Below are 17,857 nucleotides of genomic sequence, written 5' to 3'. Positions count from 1 at the left end.
TAAGTCCAACTGTGCCGATAAAATGTATGCTCCACAGTAGATTATTATTCATTCAGTGGGTATATTACACTCAATATTAGTAATATAAATAATCTGTTGATGTCCAATGGCATCACTGCTTGTAATGAGTATCCATGGATATCTTTCCATCGCTACTGTTTATCCAACATGATGTGAACACACTATAATCAACTTTCAAAAAATTTTGTGAGAGTACTATAAAATGTACAAGCGGTGTGTTAGCAGATTGCAGACTGCATGAGCTGGAGAAGAAAAAACAACCTGACACAAAGTAAACGAGTAAATGCTTTTTAATTTCAAATAAGAGCATTCACATATTTTTGTTGAATATTTTCAACTCAGAACTGAAAGGTTATAGAGCAAAAGGAAGACAATTGTATACTTCTTTGCCATGCCTGCTAATGTTTTAGCACTTTGCTAAGGTTACACATGTTGCTTAGCAACTTTGAGGCAAGTGTAAAGTGATTAAAATTAAGGGATAATCCACAACAAGCCATACGGTGTGGAGTGGATTATCCCGCCTGTACTATGACCGCCTGGCGGGAATCAAAATATAACAACTGTTATTTAAATGAAAAGTATTTGTTAGAAATGCCTTTGTCAACTGAAAAAAAAAACTGTCATGACTAACAATTAGCAGAAGCTAAAGCCTTCCAGCTACAAGTATTAATTTACAATGGTGATGAGACTGTGCAGTTGTCGTTAAAAAAAAAAAAAAATGTTCTCCCTGTCCAATCAAACTAAAATTACTCTCCGTGGCCATGGTTAAAACGGTTTTAATGGACATCTTCCAGCAAACCAAGAAAAGGGATTCACCCAGACCGTGATACAACAGAAAATTAATTATTTAGTCAAGAGTCTGGGTTGGTAGCAGATGGCCTGTGCTGTCCAGCAGCCAGGTTTCAATGAGTGCAGAGCAGAATTTTGCTAAACTTCACTGCCTTTAAAAGAAATATATGACCTTGAGTACTCTTACATTGTTAGATCTGTGATGTTCAGTGTCTTCTGGGAGGCACTGATTTTGTGATGAAGTGTTGTAGTCAAGTCTTGCGGTGTACCCAGTGTCCTTCAACCTGCCTCGCCTGCTTTAGTCTGACAGCCTCCAGAGAGGAATGTGAACTTGTTTCGCTCAGCTGTGGGTTGCGTGTGGAGGCGGAGAAAGCGATAGCGATAGAGAAAAATTGAAAGCGAGAATTTTTCCTCACATTTCTTGTGGCTGCATTGCATCATGGTTTACTGGGGCTACAGTGGGAGCAGAAATTGGTCTCTCTGCTGCTTCAACGATGGATTTCTGCCTCTAGAATTATTAAATATCTTGATCTATATCTTAAAGAAGCACTTGATGTTTAATTCTTAAGGACTGGTCACACCAGAAAGTGGCACAATGAAATTCATCTATGCATCTTCATGAAATATTGACTACTTGCAGGGCTTGCTGGTGAACTATTGTAGGTGGTGAGCTAACCACTAACATGCTAGCAAACCAGGAACATGCTAGTGCAAGTCAGTCACAATAGCTTGCAATGTCAAATTAAAGTGCAAAAACAACAAGAAGGAGCCACAACAATAGGCAAAATGGATTCTTGTGGATGGAGTTCACACGAAACATGCCCCGGCTGCTCTGCCTCAACTCTGATTTACATTTCCTGATAGACAGATAGCTTTACTTGTTGTTAAAGTAACCACTAACTGCTGCTAACTGCAGCTTCCATTAGCTAGTTAGCTCAGTTAGCTGTGTAGCTAATCCAAAAATGGGCAAAGAGGAGGAGCTGAGGTGGGCTGAATGAAGCCTGGTTGATGAAACCACCTAGCGGCTAGCCACCTGAGAGGGCACCCATCTGTCACTCATAACTTTAAGTCTTAATGTAATAAAGTTATAAAAAAATTTGCCGCCCTCACAGTTGTCACGAAGGGGCGTATTTGTCCATGGCACAAATTTGAACCAAAGCTGAACTAGACACAAAAAAAAAACATGCAAATTTACCTTTCCCCTGTTTACTTAGCACAGAGATTCCATTGAAATTAATGTATTTCACAGAGACATTTTGCTGTTTTGAGTGCTGGTGTGCCGCATCTTTTGTCTGGGGTGCTATATTGCTAGGGGAACCTTCAATAAATCAGAGGGCCTACAGTTGCACAGGGGCCCTGGTATTTTGAGCTGGTGTTGGGGACTTAAACCAAAGTCTGGCATCTGCTATAGATTTATTGAAGAGTTGTGCTGGAAATATTTTGACATGACATGCTGTTATCAACAAGAATAGAACAAAAATCAAAACACACAATACAATGTATTTGAAATGTCATGAGTTTGAATGCATCTCATGACCCTCTGTCATGTCTCTCATTCCTCTTATCATTTTCCTGTTTTGTCTCTAAACACCATCTTATGAAGCAGAAATGCCATAAAAATTGTCTTAAAAAACAGAAAGAGCACTATTCCCTGGGAGTCTCTTCAAGGGTTGAGTGAAACGTCACCCAAATGAAGAATGGCAGCGATATCCAGCTAGAGGACAGCTTCCTCACTCTCCCTGTTTTTCTGAGCTCGATAAATCAGCTCAAGGTTCCTGAGTGATCCTCTGTGTGGCAGTGGAGGGGGATTTATCATTCTCAGATAAAGGCTCGGTCCTCGTCAACGTTCGCTTTCACCCTCAGCCAGGAATTTATGAGAACTGGTGGCATTGTGTGCAGCCCACCTAGTTACACAACAGAGTGCAAAAGGCTGAACAACAAGACAATCAATCCATTGTGTTAACGCTATTAATTCCTACCCTGAGGATGACGTTCCGACACATGACAAATGGTGTTTTACACAGTCATTTGCAACAATGCAAAGGAGTCTGCAGCAAAGGTACAACTGGTGTCACTGCGGCAGGCCTGGAATTTCATAAATTTAGGGGCAGGAGCAAGGTCACTTGGCCTGCAGTGGGGCAATTAATTTGAGGGCTCAATGGCCACATGGCAGGGAATCAAGGCCAAAAAACATGATTTTGAGTCACTTAAATAGACAAATCAGTTTCTAAAAACATGAATGCCTTTTTAATTAACAGTGTAACAATTAATCAAAAGTTACATTTATTTGTAATTCATATATATTTGAGAGACATTCACTGTATGTAGCTTACATATTTTGTCATATATAAGATTTATGTATGGGATCGTTTCCTATGGAGAATAGAATCTGAATTAAACACATCGTTTTAGCTGAGTTCATAGTTTCTCCCGGCTGAGCTCAACAGCCATGGCCGTCGTGGCCTCTGGTGAAATTCCTGCCCTGCACTGTGGTGTACAACAGTTCACTCAAGTTTCTCAACAGTACAATTCATAAAGTTTACTTTTTCTTTCAAAGAGCAGCAATTTGCCAAGAACATATGAGAAATGGTCCCACTGTACTGTATCTCTAAATAACCTTATTTACCTTCTCTAAATGACCTTTATTACTGAGTGCAAACAATAATTCTCAAGCGACCACTCGTATCACACAATTACCAGTGTGGAATTAGCACTCTTAATTTTTACCATTTATTTTATCAAAAACAATATCGCTCTAACTGGTTTCACACCCAGACGTCTAGTAAAAATTGAATCATTACTACTATTACAATTTAAAAACAGTCTAACTTGTTCTTCAAGCTTCACCTCGTCTGCCAGTTACCTGTTATCTGCAGTATAAATAAACGGCATCTGTATGACTGCGTCTATGTAATTACCTAATTACAGCAGTTACACCGACAGAATTAATCTCTACTAATGCTATTAGAGCATACAGTCAAAGAGTGAATTCCATTTTGAAAAACTCGACAATGCAACAGTGTAAACAAAGATCATATTTATAAAGACATACCTTCCCATCTTTTGTTCGGGCTTGTAAACTGAAATAAGGAATGTTGATTTGAGGAATGCATGAAAAAGATTCATGTGAGAATCAAGGCTCTCTTTTTCTATGATTCTGAATTGATTCACAATTCCAAAAATCGATTCTTCAGTGTGTGTAATGCTGTGGTTTCTCCTTGATAAAGGGGGCAAATAAGGAGAAGACAGAACAAGTGTAGCTGCTAGCTATGATTATGAAACATAACTGGCAGGTAAGCTAACTGCTCTTGTTGCAGTTTTTTTTAATTGATTCAAGTACAAATCTGGTAATATCCTATATTTTCTGAACCCATGAAAAGGCCAAAACCAACAGTGAATTCATCCTAACAAGTATTGGCTGTGTAGCCAAAGCCTGATGTATCTTATTCCACTGTGACACAGAGCTCCATTGTTGTCCAAAAACTATTAAAAACACACCAACGAGCCACACTGTTGCACTGGGTGACATATTCCTTCATTACAATAAAGAAGGGCACTGTAGTTTATTTTGAGTCAGTCCCACATATAATGGCCTGCTGCCATAAATACTAACTAGAGCACTTAATGTGTATTAATCTGCAGCTAAAAATAGTCCCCAACAAATGCACTACTTACTCCAGCTTGAGTAACGTTTTCTAAAAACTAAAGTGCCCAGCTGTTTTAGGAAATTGCTGAGCCTTTTTAATATGAAACTATATATTTGTGACTTGTTTTTAAAGATTTACGAAGTAAACATATACATATAGAATTACACCAGCCTCATCCTTTGAGCTAATGTAACTGGACTGCTGTCCAGTGACCCCAAAAATCAAAATTAAATTGTTTAAATGTCTGTTGCTTGTGCTGTTGTCAATGCATTAAAGAAAAGTGATGGGTTATTACAAAATTAGACGACATAACCACCCCCCACTTGCAGTGTATGGTTACAAAAATCATTACTGGCACGGAAGTGAAGCCCATCTGGCATTACTCAAACTTGAGAAACTGCTTTTGATGATAGAATCATTTGAGTTTTTTGAGGTAATGAGTGATGAATTTTAGGAAACTAAACATTCCCAAAATACATTCCAGACATTTGGCATGAAACCCCTCATTTACAAAATTATTTGATTTTCCCTTGTTGTTTTTTTCCCCCCTTTCTTGATAATGAAGAATCACTTGCCACAGACTGTCATCCGTATACCCCTTCAGCCTCGTCGTCATATCGTGCTCTAGGATTCTTGAAAAGAAAGACATTCCCTGCTCATTAGCTGATATCCTGAGGCACAGCTGTCTCTATTTTTACTTGTGAAGCTTTTGTTGTTGACCTCCGGGCGCTTTAGCCACCCCTCTCTTTTCGCTCTGTTTTCATTCTTCCTCTCCATCTCACACACTCGGTTCATCCCTCGATTCCCTTCGATTGCCTCTGGGCATACAATGGATCTTTTTGTATCTCTCATAAATGTCTGCTTATGGCGCTGCGTATTGAACATTTGAAGCTGTATCCTTATTAGGTCATGCTGGTAATGATGAGAGTGTGAGTACAGTAGATGCATTAACCACGTAGGTGTCCAGGTTTGATGTATTTTGCTAACATGTGACAAAACCAATAATGTTTCTATTTAAGGCCAAAGGGGGAAATAAACTCGATCTCCTAGGCGCACTGAGCATTTCATCCACGATGTGTGATCATTGCTGTAGTCACTGTCTCTCCTCTGGTTTGGTCAGCTAAAACGCTTAATTTTCCATCCTGCTCTTATTGTTATGACAGTGGGGTTTTTGTTTTCAGCTGACTCAGGTTACTCTCTGCCTCATTGAGTCATATCATGTCTCCCGATCAAAGAGGCTTGACCATCAGCAAAAACAGCAACTTTGGCCAACTACTGCAGGCTGACATAAGGCAGTGAGATCGATTTAAACTCGTACTGACACTTCTGTGAGCGTGGATACAGTAGGTGAGCTGTACACATAAAATCTGACTTGCTCATTTGATTTCAGACGAGGCTTTTGAGATATGTCAAACCTCTCTGTCACAGCCCCGGCCCTCTGAGGTTTTGCTTTGTATGCCTTTCATTCTCTTAATTAACTTTAGTTTTAGTACTACATGACAGATCAGTTAAATTTCAACTCGAGTCTGATGTGAATTCTCAAGGGTGAAATAAAATCTGCTTGCTCAACAGGTACAGCAGTCAACATAAAAATGTCCAAACATCCGTATTAGGATATGGTAGCAGGTTCTTGTTCATATCGAGATGTGCCGTATGACCCACATTCATGTAACGTATCATTAACCCCAAGGCATAAAACATAACTGATGCCTGAGATGCTAAAATGGTCCATGCTGACATATGATCCGTTTTAAAATGGTGCTTTTTTTCCTACGGTACATGCAATGATGAACACATTCGTCTACATCAAAGGCCTGTTGGTGTAACTACATAAACTCATCCAAACATAGCAGTAGAGGTTTCTAACGTGCCCCACTGTGAACTTGAACAATAATACAATATCACTGTTGAAAAACAATAACATTGTATTATTGCACAGCACTAGTTTTAGCATGTTACCATAGTTACATAGGTTAGCTATAAAATTTGTGGCCATTGTAGTTATTACAAATCTATTTAAAAAAAAATCTAAATATAAAATAACTACAAGTTTCACTTTAGCAATTTGCTCGGGCAAAATTGAATTCCAGCACCTTCCAACCTACTCCTAATTCCTATAAAACAAGTATAAATGCAGTATGTTATGTACATAAACTTTATGTATATTACAGTCACATACTGCGTGTTTCCTGATACTATGAGTACTATGCAATTCTGTAATGTTTTTCACATCTCAACATCTTTACAGTCTTGGATGACTGACTGACATCCAATGTGATCTTTTTTCTTTCTTTGGAGATAACGCCCAGCCCATATTGGATATATATCAGATTTCAGTATCAGAACTTGATACTCATAAGAGGTGCCAAAATAGCAAAATCATGTTACAGGTTTTAAGGTCATAGACAATGCATTAGTGTACCTGTGAAACAATGTGCTGAAACTATTAGACAAGTTAAGACAAGATAATTAATCAACAAAACATTTGATAATTGAATAACTGTTGAAGTCATTGGTTCCAGCATCTGCAATGTGTGGATTTGCTGATATTCTCCCCTTTATATAATATATCTGGGTTTTGGGATGTTGATTGGGAAAACAAGCAATTTGAAGATCTCACCATGGCCTCTGGAAACTTTTAATTTGCAAAAATGTTTTAACTTGCTATAAACTAAACTTGATCTGAAACAAAACTATTAATTAATCAAGAATGATAATCTCCAGTTGTATCACTAGTGTCAAACAATATACTGTATATCACAATTGCCTAAAAACTAACCTAAGTGACCTAAATGACTTTTTTCTAGACCTGTGCAGAAAATTACTGCGTGTATTACGTGTTCAGTTGTTGAGAGATGTGAAAATGTGATCCCTACTATACCTTCCCAGGGATTCGAACCAGTAACCTAGCAGCAGGCCCACTGTTCTCACCTTCAGGTAACTTCTGCCCTCATTAAATGACCCAGTGCTATTTGTAGCTCTGTCTCATACCCACTGTCAGCCACAGTAAATGGGAATATATTGGCTTGGGGATGATGAGGGCATATAAATGGGATAGTGAGGAAGGAGAGTCTGTGTGTGTGTGTGGGAGGGGGGTGAGGGCAGACCTGACTCAGCTTAATGGACCACCAGTGACACAGACTCCTGGAAGTGGGTCAAGAACACACACCTCCACCCCGAACCATGCAGACAGAGCCTATTAATTCAAAACCATAAATGAGCAAAGCGCCATATGACTCGCAAATTATCATAATATGTAAATTGAAATCAAATAATTATAGTAGGCCGTAGAGGTACAGCATTTTCAGCCGGTTTTGCCTTAAGTATCGACATTAGCTCAATACGGCGTGCCCCCCAGCACATGATAATAATGATGATAAATAATTCTCCCCCTGGTAGAGCCAAAAATACTCCTCCTCTGGCAATTCTAAAACAGGTAACAGACTCTGCTGTTAATCCTTTAAATGTGAGGAAGAAACGCTTATACATATTCATGCATATTAATGCACTGCTGCAACCCAACCTGACAGGGGAGCTTATTAAATTCTGGTTCTTTAAAACCACCATGACATTCAGGAGTCTAAATCCTGTCCTAACCTTGTTAGCTTGTGTAAATAACAACGATGTGGGGGAATCGTAACACTGCGCCCCTCGACACAACCAGCCAAATTAAGATGTGTTTTGGCATTTTCACCCGGGACAATAAGTCAAAACACAACTGGGAGGGTGTACTTGGATGCATGAAAATAAGCCAGCAAATACAAATAATAAAAGCACTGCCGGCTCCTCTCAGAGCAGTAAATAGCAAAATGGTGATGTAACAGTAATATTGTGATAGTAAAAATTAGAATACAAAGAGACAAGAATTCATCAAAAAAACAAAAAAGTTAAAACTGCAGATCAAAGCGGTTTCAAAATGGACTTTTGCAGACTTTACAAAATCTCCTCTCTGTCATGAAGTAGAGGTGACTTAGTTTTCTTGGCAATCAAAGTTTCAACGACCTGTATGAGTCACAGATGCTCAAAGTCAATGGAAGACATTAAAGTGGAGTGTCCCATCAGTTTGTTTTATGTAAACTATGTTATCAGGCAGCGCACACAAAGGCCCCAATTCTGAACCTAATAAAGTATAATAACACTTCCTGAGGGCACTTCATAAAGTATGCAAATCTGCAGGCGAATAAAGTGCCAAAGCTTAATTGAGATAGTGTGAGGTCGAGAGCGACCAGGGACATCGTGGCCCCCTTTTCGCTTTCATCCCCCAGATACCACAGTGGAGCTTCTTTATGTGTCTCTAAAGCAAATAATGATAAAGAAACCAGAGCAAACCTTGCACTCTCATTTTTATTGCTTTGAAAATTTGCTGTGTTTGTTTATCCATTAATTTATGGTTTGAAGTGTGGTCAGTGGGTCGAAAAAGTGCAAAGACAGTTGACGGCACATGCTGGGGTGAGTCAAAAGAAGAGCCCTTTACACAAATACATCTCTGCGTGCCAGGCTGGAGCGAGTGCTCAGAGCAAAGAAATAAACACATATGCCATAACTTGTGCCTCATACTTCTGCTCCACAAGGTCAAAAGGCTTTGCAAAGCCTGTAGGGGATCTTAAGATTGCGATTGTACACTTTCAAATCTTGGCATTCATCGGGGACTCTGAAATCCAAACAGAGTAAATGAGCACTTCAGGGTCCCTCACAAGTAGAAAGTGCAAGCAACCGTTTATAGTTCCCTATACTTTACACAGCAAAATGGCTTTGAGGAACTCTTAAATAGAGTCAAGCTAAATCAAATATATTTCAAGAGAAATTATGTAACTCAAAATGCTACAAGAGAAACATGAACTCTTGAGGGTATAATAGTGTATTAGAAAGTTCAAATTAGACGTCTTCAAATTAGATTTCCTAGGAACAGAGACCCGACCCAGGAGGGTCCGAAAATTAAAAATGTATAACCTGTGAGAACCTCCAGTTCAAGTGTTTTTCTGAAAACACTGAACATTGTAGATAGAAGGGAATAACACTGTAGCCCCAGTATTTGGTAAGTAACAATTTAGGTAATATATATAAGAGGCCTGATTACTGGGCCATCATGGAAACAAAAGAAGGTCAGTTTCAGGTGAAACTAGGCAGGGTAAACAGCAGACACTCAGGAAGACTCTTCCCTGAGGGCAGGGCTTAAGCAACACAGAGTAGCTTAAATTTCTGAGTTCTCAGACCATTGTCACAATTGAGAATGACTTCCGGGTGGGAGCCGAAACGTCTTTATTCTGAAAACAGTGTCCAGATGACTACGACTGAAACCTTTTCTACGATGGAACACTCCTGGACGAATGAGGGACTACACCGTCTTTTTTAAGAGAAGTATATCAGATATGTACCTGTAGTTGCAAGGCAGTAAAAACACACCCAACAAATGTTTTTAAGAGAGTCTAGAGCTGACTGAGGGTTTGTATAGTAATTTTAAAAACTGTTTCACATGATTTTATTTTTCATTGACTGATTAAACCTAAAAAGTTTTAAGTGACTATCTACAGTGATCCAAGCCAGAGATAAAAAGCTTCAAAAACTGTCCAATTCAAGGTTCATAAAAGTAGGATAAGGCTAGTGATATTCTATATCTTTGTTATTGTCAACAAATATATACTGAAATTTTAAAATAAAAAGCTAAATAACTTCCTAAAACATCTGTCCAATTCAAGTAGGACCCTCAGACTTAACCTTTAAAAGCAGATTTGGTGGCACAGTACCTAAAATCACTTTGAGTTGTTCTTGCTATTGTAATCCTTGTGGAGATTTGAGAAACCCTTTTGTAAAAGGCTTCATGAACTCTGACTGAACTTCCATGAACCTCTATCATACAAAGGTTTATCATGGCACCTTTTATTTTTTCCTGAGAGGCGCCCTCAGGCGTTTGCTCGCTCCCTTTGGATGAATAAAAAAGCTCCTGATGATCCTATCACTTTGAAAATGTCAAATCAAGACGTATCTACAGTGATGGTATCTACAAATTAAATACAATAATTGTCCCACTGACTCAAGAATTATTACAGGGGTTTAACTGTACATAATTCACACTATAATTGCATTTTGCAGGGGGGCTTTGCTTTCATTACTCCTGTTAAAGCCACATTTGACATGCCTGTGAAACAGAAAGGGATTTGCACAACTTCACAATGAAAAGGATATTAACTACTCTGTGGATTTGATGGCTATTACGCTGTAATGAGCCCAATTTTAGTGGGCAAATTGACAGCAGAAGCGTTACATCTGTCCCAAGCCAGTGTTATTCATACTGACGGTTCTCAGGACATTTGTAATATATTGTTGTATAATATGATGCCCTGTTGAGCTTGAATTAGCTACTCACCAAGAATCTCACAACAATATCACCAATTCTATTAAGATTCAGTTGCACAGCCCCCATTTTGGTTGCGAGAAATAATCAGTTGTTTATTGAGACTTATGAACAAACAAAAAAGTAGTGTTGTAGTGCCCAGGAAGCAAAACCATTCCTACCTTCAGGGCCCACTTGAAGTCAGCCTAATAGTGGTTTACATCAAAGCTAATCTAGGAAACAGCCTGTCTCTGACAGCTAACCAGAGCAGCGACCTCTCAGCAAAAATGCCCGCTGCTGAGTCTGAAAAACGCTGACTTACAGTACATTTAGCAGTTATTTAGCACGGCAAGTTGACTAAGAACAAAGTCTAATTTACTGCATTATGGCCTGGAGGAAACACATGCATTTAAACACACACACACACACACACACACACACACACACACACACACACACGCTGGGAGCTGCATAGTGTTACACAAGTATTGTATTAGCCACCAAGCAGTTTCCGGAGAGGGCAGGATATTTGTGCTTTCCTTGTTGTAGATTTTGTGGGTAGATGTTTAAAGAGGGAGGACTGGAAGGTGCACAAGAGTTTTTGTTCAAACATAAAACACTGGCCAGAAAGTGAGTTTTTTTAAAGACAGAATTTTGAAGTTACAGAACATAGAAGTACAAATGTTAATCAATAACCCATCAAGATTGTCCAACTTGGTCTCATCCTGCTTAGTTTAAACTGGTCACAATGAAAAACTAAAGGAAAACACACACATACTGTATTCTGGAGAAGTGGATTGCAGACAGACATCAAAGACAGGATATATATAGCCATCCTGAAGAAGCCAAAATGTGGCCAAATAACCGATAAATTAAAAAAAATTAAAAGACTGCAATGAAGTTATGAGTGTGTGGTATAAGGTGACTAATATGGATACAATCCCCTATCATGGTATAAACTTGTTTTCCATAAATAATTTCACAGAGAAATTAGCCCCCTGGATTACTCATTGTAGCTAAGTGCATAGGGACCAACTTCTGGGGCAACTTGCTGGCTAACCAAACTAGCTGCCTATTGAAAATACTCCAATTTCCTGTAAAATAGGCATAGCAACCTTATGTAAACTTTTTATAAACTTTATAGAACAAGACTAAGTTTCGTCCATATCCATCAAACTCACCAACACTCTCTTTTTCTATTTTTTGTAGTTGTAATCTCAGCTGTTTAAAAATTTCTACAGTGTTTGCTCCTCTCTGTCCTGCTGTTATTACAGACATGTTTGAGCTTGCTGCGACCCCTCGACATTTGTCATCAGTATTGGATGAACTGAAACTTTGACCTGATGATGGCCCTAGATGAAAAGTAAAAAAAATATTTTTTTTTTTTAAATCACCAAAGTCATTAGAATTCATCCTCTAGGGACCTTCAATATCTGTAACAAATTTCACTGCAATCCTTGCAATTGTCAAAATATTTTACTTTAAACTACAAATCTGAACTTCATGGTGGAGCTAGAGGAAAAGTCATGTGATTCCCAAAGACAAGTAGAATTCATCCTCTGGGGATCATAAATATCTGTACCAAATATCATGGCAAGCCATCCAAAAGGTTGTTGAGATATTTCAGTCTGAGCCAAAGTGGTGGACTGACAACATTGCCATCCCTTGAGCCACACTGCTAGAGTGGCTAAAAATGATGGTATTTATAGTCAAATCACCCAACCCTACTGTAGCTCACTCCTCTCTTTAAACTGGTATCAACTCTGTTTGTCTCTTTGAGACTACTATAGCCTGACAGATTGATGTATTGTATTTCAGACGTATTTTCTTTACCGACACATTGTGGTTGAATTAAAAAAAATATATATATCCGTAAAAAGGTGGACAGTAAAGTTGTGCTGTGTTGCAGATGACAAGTAAGCTCTGACCAGCCCTGCAGATCCCTGCAGTGCAACCCAGACAAGAGCAGCCAAGGCCCTCTAATGAAATAAGAGCTTTTACAGGGAGCTGAGACAGTGTTCATCCATATATTTCCTTCCTTTGTGCTTCCTTGTATAAATTGTAGAGCAAAGTGATAGCTAGAGTCTTTGAAAATATACTCCTGGGGGTATTACCGCCTACTGTACCTGGAGAATAAAAGAAAACTGTCATATATTGTAAAAGATGATGTTTGTATTAAACACCTTTTCTCTCATATTTTGTCATATCGACAGCAAAAGGCCTTCTTTCTGGTTCTATATAGAAACAGAAACAGGTTTTGATTCCCAGTAGGACTATGCACACAAGACGTATGCAGTGTTACTGTGACTTAACCGGATTGTCGTTATTACTATGTTTAGTCAAACGACTTGTGAATGTTTTTTTTCCCATAATTATTCTCTATTTTAATTTTTGGCCCAATTTTAAAGTGAAACTGACATCACAGTGTGTCCGATGTTTTGATCTCAGTTTTCAGTCATTTTCAATTAGTTGATTAATGCTTTGACGTGTAACGTAACACCCTCAGAAGTTTAACTTGGTTACTTGCAACATCTTCCAATACTTCCTGTGTGTCAGAGACAAAGATTCATGAAAACCTTGTGTTGGCAAACTACAAAGCCTGACTGTTCTCAGATACATTAGACACCTCATTAGGCACAAACAGCTGTGGGTCGCTTCAGCTTCACAATGCTGCTGAGGCAAATTCACACATTTATAACAGTAAACAAGGACCTTTCAGTAAAGCTATTTTTCTAGAAAAAATATTGTTATTGAATCAGACGTGTTGCTACTTCATCAGCGGCAACCAGGCCAGCGCTCAGCACGTTCAACAGGTTCAAAACTTCTTACAGTGGAGTTTCACATATATGAGAGCTCAACACAGTGAATTAGGCAAGCTTCAGATGTAGAAACAGACTTGTGAAAGCGATTAATGGGGTATTTCACTGATTTTACACATCAAGATCATTTCATTAGCCATGGGGAGTACTACTCAGTCTTTGAAAACAGTTGCATTATGTCATCTGTGGCTCTGAATGAGCTTTCTAAGGTCTGAGAAAATAAACCAGAGTGATGTCATCAGGATTATCTCAGTTTGGGTTTAGAGATTGCAAATTTCCAACAGGAAGCCTGTGTTAAAAAATTGGGGTGTGGAGTTTCAAAGACATTTGAACGTTTAGACGTTTACCAGGCAGGGAGGGTTTAACAAAGAGAAGCTATTTAGTTGTGTTGTAGAATGTGTAGGATCCAGGGTTTTTCATGCTTGACCCATACTAGGGACTGAAAGTAAAAGTATTTATCTGACTATGCTCCATAGAATTTGACCATTCTGTTTTTAATTTGTCTCGAGTCCCTGAATTTATGGAAACGCAATACTGGAGTACTCTTAAAGGAAAAATACAGTTTATTACAACTTAGGTTTTATTTTTCGTAACTTCGTAATTGCCAAGATCTCGAACTGTAGCGACACTGCTAAAAAGAAAAGTGCAACAAGGCAACAAGCACAAGCAGTCAGACAATAGCACAGGTTGTAAACAAGCCAGCAGTTATAATAAAATAAAAGTTATAAGTTGGAGTTATAATTTGACAGTTCACCTTTGTATTCTCTTCCAAATAAAATGTTGACTAACCTGGGGGTTTGTTTACAACCTGTATGATGTGTTTGTTGCTCCATTGGACAAATCTTTAGTGATGTTGCAGCTCAGCAATTACTTTGATGAGTGCAATGCTATCCTAACTAAGTGATGGCCGGATCTACAAAAATAAACCCAAGTTGTAAGATGAACAAGTGAAAATAATGACAAACAATCTGTGTGCTACAGAGCAGTGACAGAGAACTCGTTTTTAAGACTCTAAGGAGAATCTGGAGGGTTAAATATATGAGCGAATATGACTTGATGATTTGATTTTCAAATTTGAAGTACTCATGTCAAGGGCGCAACATTGGTATTCCCAGCTACTTAAAAGCAACACATTATGATTAAGATGGCTATTATGCTTAGTTTAATCCTGCCAGAAAATCAGTAAAAATATACCTGATGTCATCTAAGCGTCTTTTCACACAGACATGCAGTGCTGTTGAACTTCATGTATTTTAATGGAAGAATAAGACTTAGTGTTACGATGGGGTAGAGGAGTGCAAGAAAACAGATGAACTTCTGGAAAGACACAGCACTCATCACCGGTCAAACTGAGACGTCTTCCCAAGAAGAACGACAGCATTGATTGTTTCAGCAAGAGCCCCAAAACAACATCAGTTTACGTTGAAGTAGAAGTCAAGTGACGCCATTATAGAGTAACAAAGTCTGCATAGAGACGACTTCTTGGTGGCTGGATGGCTCAACAAAACACTGAACTATAACACGGTAGACCTGTTCCCATTTCCAACCAACAGTCAGAGTTTGGTTTTTGTTTTTTTAAAACCAGGACCACGATCATTCCACAACCTTAACCATGTTTATTGTCACCATAACGACGAAGGTTACCTAACATTAACAGAGTAGTAATAACCCAAACCACAATGCCAAACCTAACCAAGTCATTCTTGTGCCTAAACCAAACCAAAACCAGAGCGTTGTCACATCATAAAACAGATTTCTCTTTTCAACAGGGATTTGTAACGGTTTTGGAAGCCACAGAAAAATTATGTTGTCCTGCCGATAGTAGCTTTATATCAGAAAACACTTATGTGTCATTCTAGAGGGCATGAACAAACAACATATTTTGTCATTTAATTTGGAGGACTTGTGGTCATTGTTGCGAGAAATCAAATTGTGTATTCCCACACTTTTTCAGTGCAACTCTTGTGAAGCTCCTTGTGTCTTCAGTCTGCCTTGCTTTTCTGTGAGAACGAAGCCTTAATTGTCCTGATGTGGTAAAATCCCCCATCTTAGCTCTCGGATCAGTCTTAAACAACAAAGTATTCGAACCTGCCTTTACACAGGTCTGTTACTCCATAGAAGATTTTAACCCCTGCTGCCTGCTTTGAATCTTTCTCCTTTGTTGTGTGTTGAGAAAGGTGATAGCCCAGATTTAGTTTGACATGGTCTGTCAGCCTATCAAGAAGCCTGATAAGCACATCAGCGGCACTCCTTCAAGCTGTGCACTGCTCTCAGATGAAATCCTTGCTTCTTTAAAAAGTCTACTGTTCACAAATTTTGCAGAAGAGTCTTTTAGACTGACATTTTTATAAAGTTAAATAACAGATCATAACACTTTCTTATCCTATCAATAACTAAATAAAACTTCACTTTCTGTGTAAAACGGTGTAGTCCCTCATTCGTCCAGGAGTGTTCTATCGTAGAAAAGGTTTCAGTCATAGTCATCTGGACACTGTTTTCAGAATCAAAAAAATGGGATGGGAACTAGATATTTAAGCTACTCTGTGTTACATAAGCCCTGCCATCAGGAGAGTAGCTTAAATTTCTAGTTCCCGTCCCATTATTTTTTTTTTGATTCTGAAAACAGTGTCCAGATGACTACGACTGAAACCTTTCTGTGTAAACATGAAAATTCCCAGGACTTAGGTTTTGAGGTTTTTAATTTAAAACAGCAGCAGGGTTCTCGTCAAAACGCAGCATTGCATTTGTCACGCCGAGGCCCCAACCTCCACATCAAGCCAGCAGTGTTCGTAGTTGCTGGGCAAGGCAGAGCCAGTGAGGATGAATAAATCAATCAGGTGTCACAAACATCAGTGGAACACCCACGTCTGCATCCAGCAGCAGTCAGCTCCATTTCCACACAGAACGCTAGCTTCAGAGGTTTGTTAACAGATAGGAGGCAGTAAGATGATGCACACGAGGCCATGCATTTTTAAAAACCCTTGTTTTGCAACTGAAAGCAGTGAAATCTTTTAACTATTCACTAGCATATTTTGTGATCTGTAGTAGGTTTGAAAGAACTTATGGCCATGAGATATATTCAACACTTCAAAACTAGTTATCTAGTTCCTGACTACAACGACGTGTTCACACATACAGACTCAAAGTAGCAGGCTCCCTCTTGCCTCTCACGACCCTGAAGCTTGCAGATGTGTTAAGCACATAATTACATACTCAGCTCTGATTGGCCAGTTATTTTCTCCCATTGTCTCCAACATTGTGCACAACAAAGTAGCTAATTTCCTGAGTGATGTGTTTCCAATAATTATTTATCTATTTATTTTTGCTCTAATTACATAGCGTCATCATGCGTCTTTAATATTTTGTTGTCAATGAATAGGTGAAATGGTAAGTGTTTGAAGCTATTAGATCGCTGCGGCACCACGTGCATTCAGTGTCCTAAATCAACATTTCCTCTCATCTCCAATAGAAAAAAATATCACAACAGTAATAGTTTACAACAGCACAACTCAGTAGCCACTTCGCAACAATCTAAAAACATGAGCTTAAAACTGAACATTTTGATCTGATGTGACTATATGCAAAGCCCGAAACCTGGAATGTCACAGCAGTCAAATTTAACAATAAAAACTGTTGACTAGCAGGATGCTGCCAGATGTGATGTGGGTGCTATGTGATCATAGCTGTGAACTCATTAAATCAGAATCAAAGATCAACATATGGTGGTTTTCATGTGCACTACAAAAGGCTGACTTATGTACTATGAATTTATTGCTTTAACATGGCAGATGTTTTGTATGTATGTAGTTTGGCATGATCATGGTCATTTAGAGGGGAAGGCAAGAAGTCACCAAAAACATTAGATCAGTGGTTTCCGAACCAGGACACGGAAAATTTGCCACCAGGTCGAAAGGAAAGGTTGTGATTAGGCAAAAATAACAATAATTATGTAATGTATGAGCTCTTATAGGCTATTGAAATAATTGGTGCAGTCATGTAATGTAGGTCATCAGTAGGCAAGGTAATCAGTCAGCCATCACCAAATCAACCCTTTCAGTTAAATGTTAATAACTTAACCTCCTGTCTCATGCCTCAAGTCACTGTTGACTTTTTCAATATTTAGGCCTATTCAAGACCACAATCTTTCTCCAGCCTTAACCAACTGCTTTTAGGGCCTAAACATAAAAAATGTTAACCATGGTTAAGTTGAGCACGCATATTGTAGGGAAAAACAAATGAAATACGTTGTC

At 38.7% G+C, this 17,857-nt stretch overlaps 1 protein-coding gene across 4 annotated transcripts in view; it reads right to left on the bottom strand.

The window, feature by feature from the left end:
• Nucleotides 1-17,857, bottom strand: part of gfra4a (GDNF family receptor alpha 4a) — a 253,425-nt gene that overhangs the window by 165,861 nt on the left and 69,707 nt on the right. The window contains exon 1 of one of the 4 annotated variants that reach the window (XM_044167859.1): nucleotides 7,565-7,599. The exons of the other annotated variants lie outside the window; for them this stretch is intronic. The gene's annotated coding sequence lies outside the window, so the exon portion shown is untranslated. Of the gene's footprint in view, nucleotides 1-7,564; nucleotides 7,600-17,857 lie in introns of those variants that run through there. 4 annotated transcript variants of the gene reach the window in all.

The sequence above is a fragment of the Siniperca chuatsi genome, linkage group LG15 (assembly GCF_020085105.1).
Source record: "Siniperca chuatsi isolate FFG_IHB_CAS linkage group LG15, ASM2008510v1, whole genome shotgun sequence".
Lineage (NCBI taxonomy): Eukaryota > Metazoa > Chordata > Actinopteri > Centrarchiformes > Sinipercidae > Siniperca > Siniperca chuatsi.
Note: the sequence above shows the minus strand (reverse complement) of the source record. Positions and strands in the feature narration are given on the sequence as shown.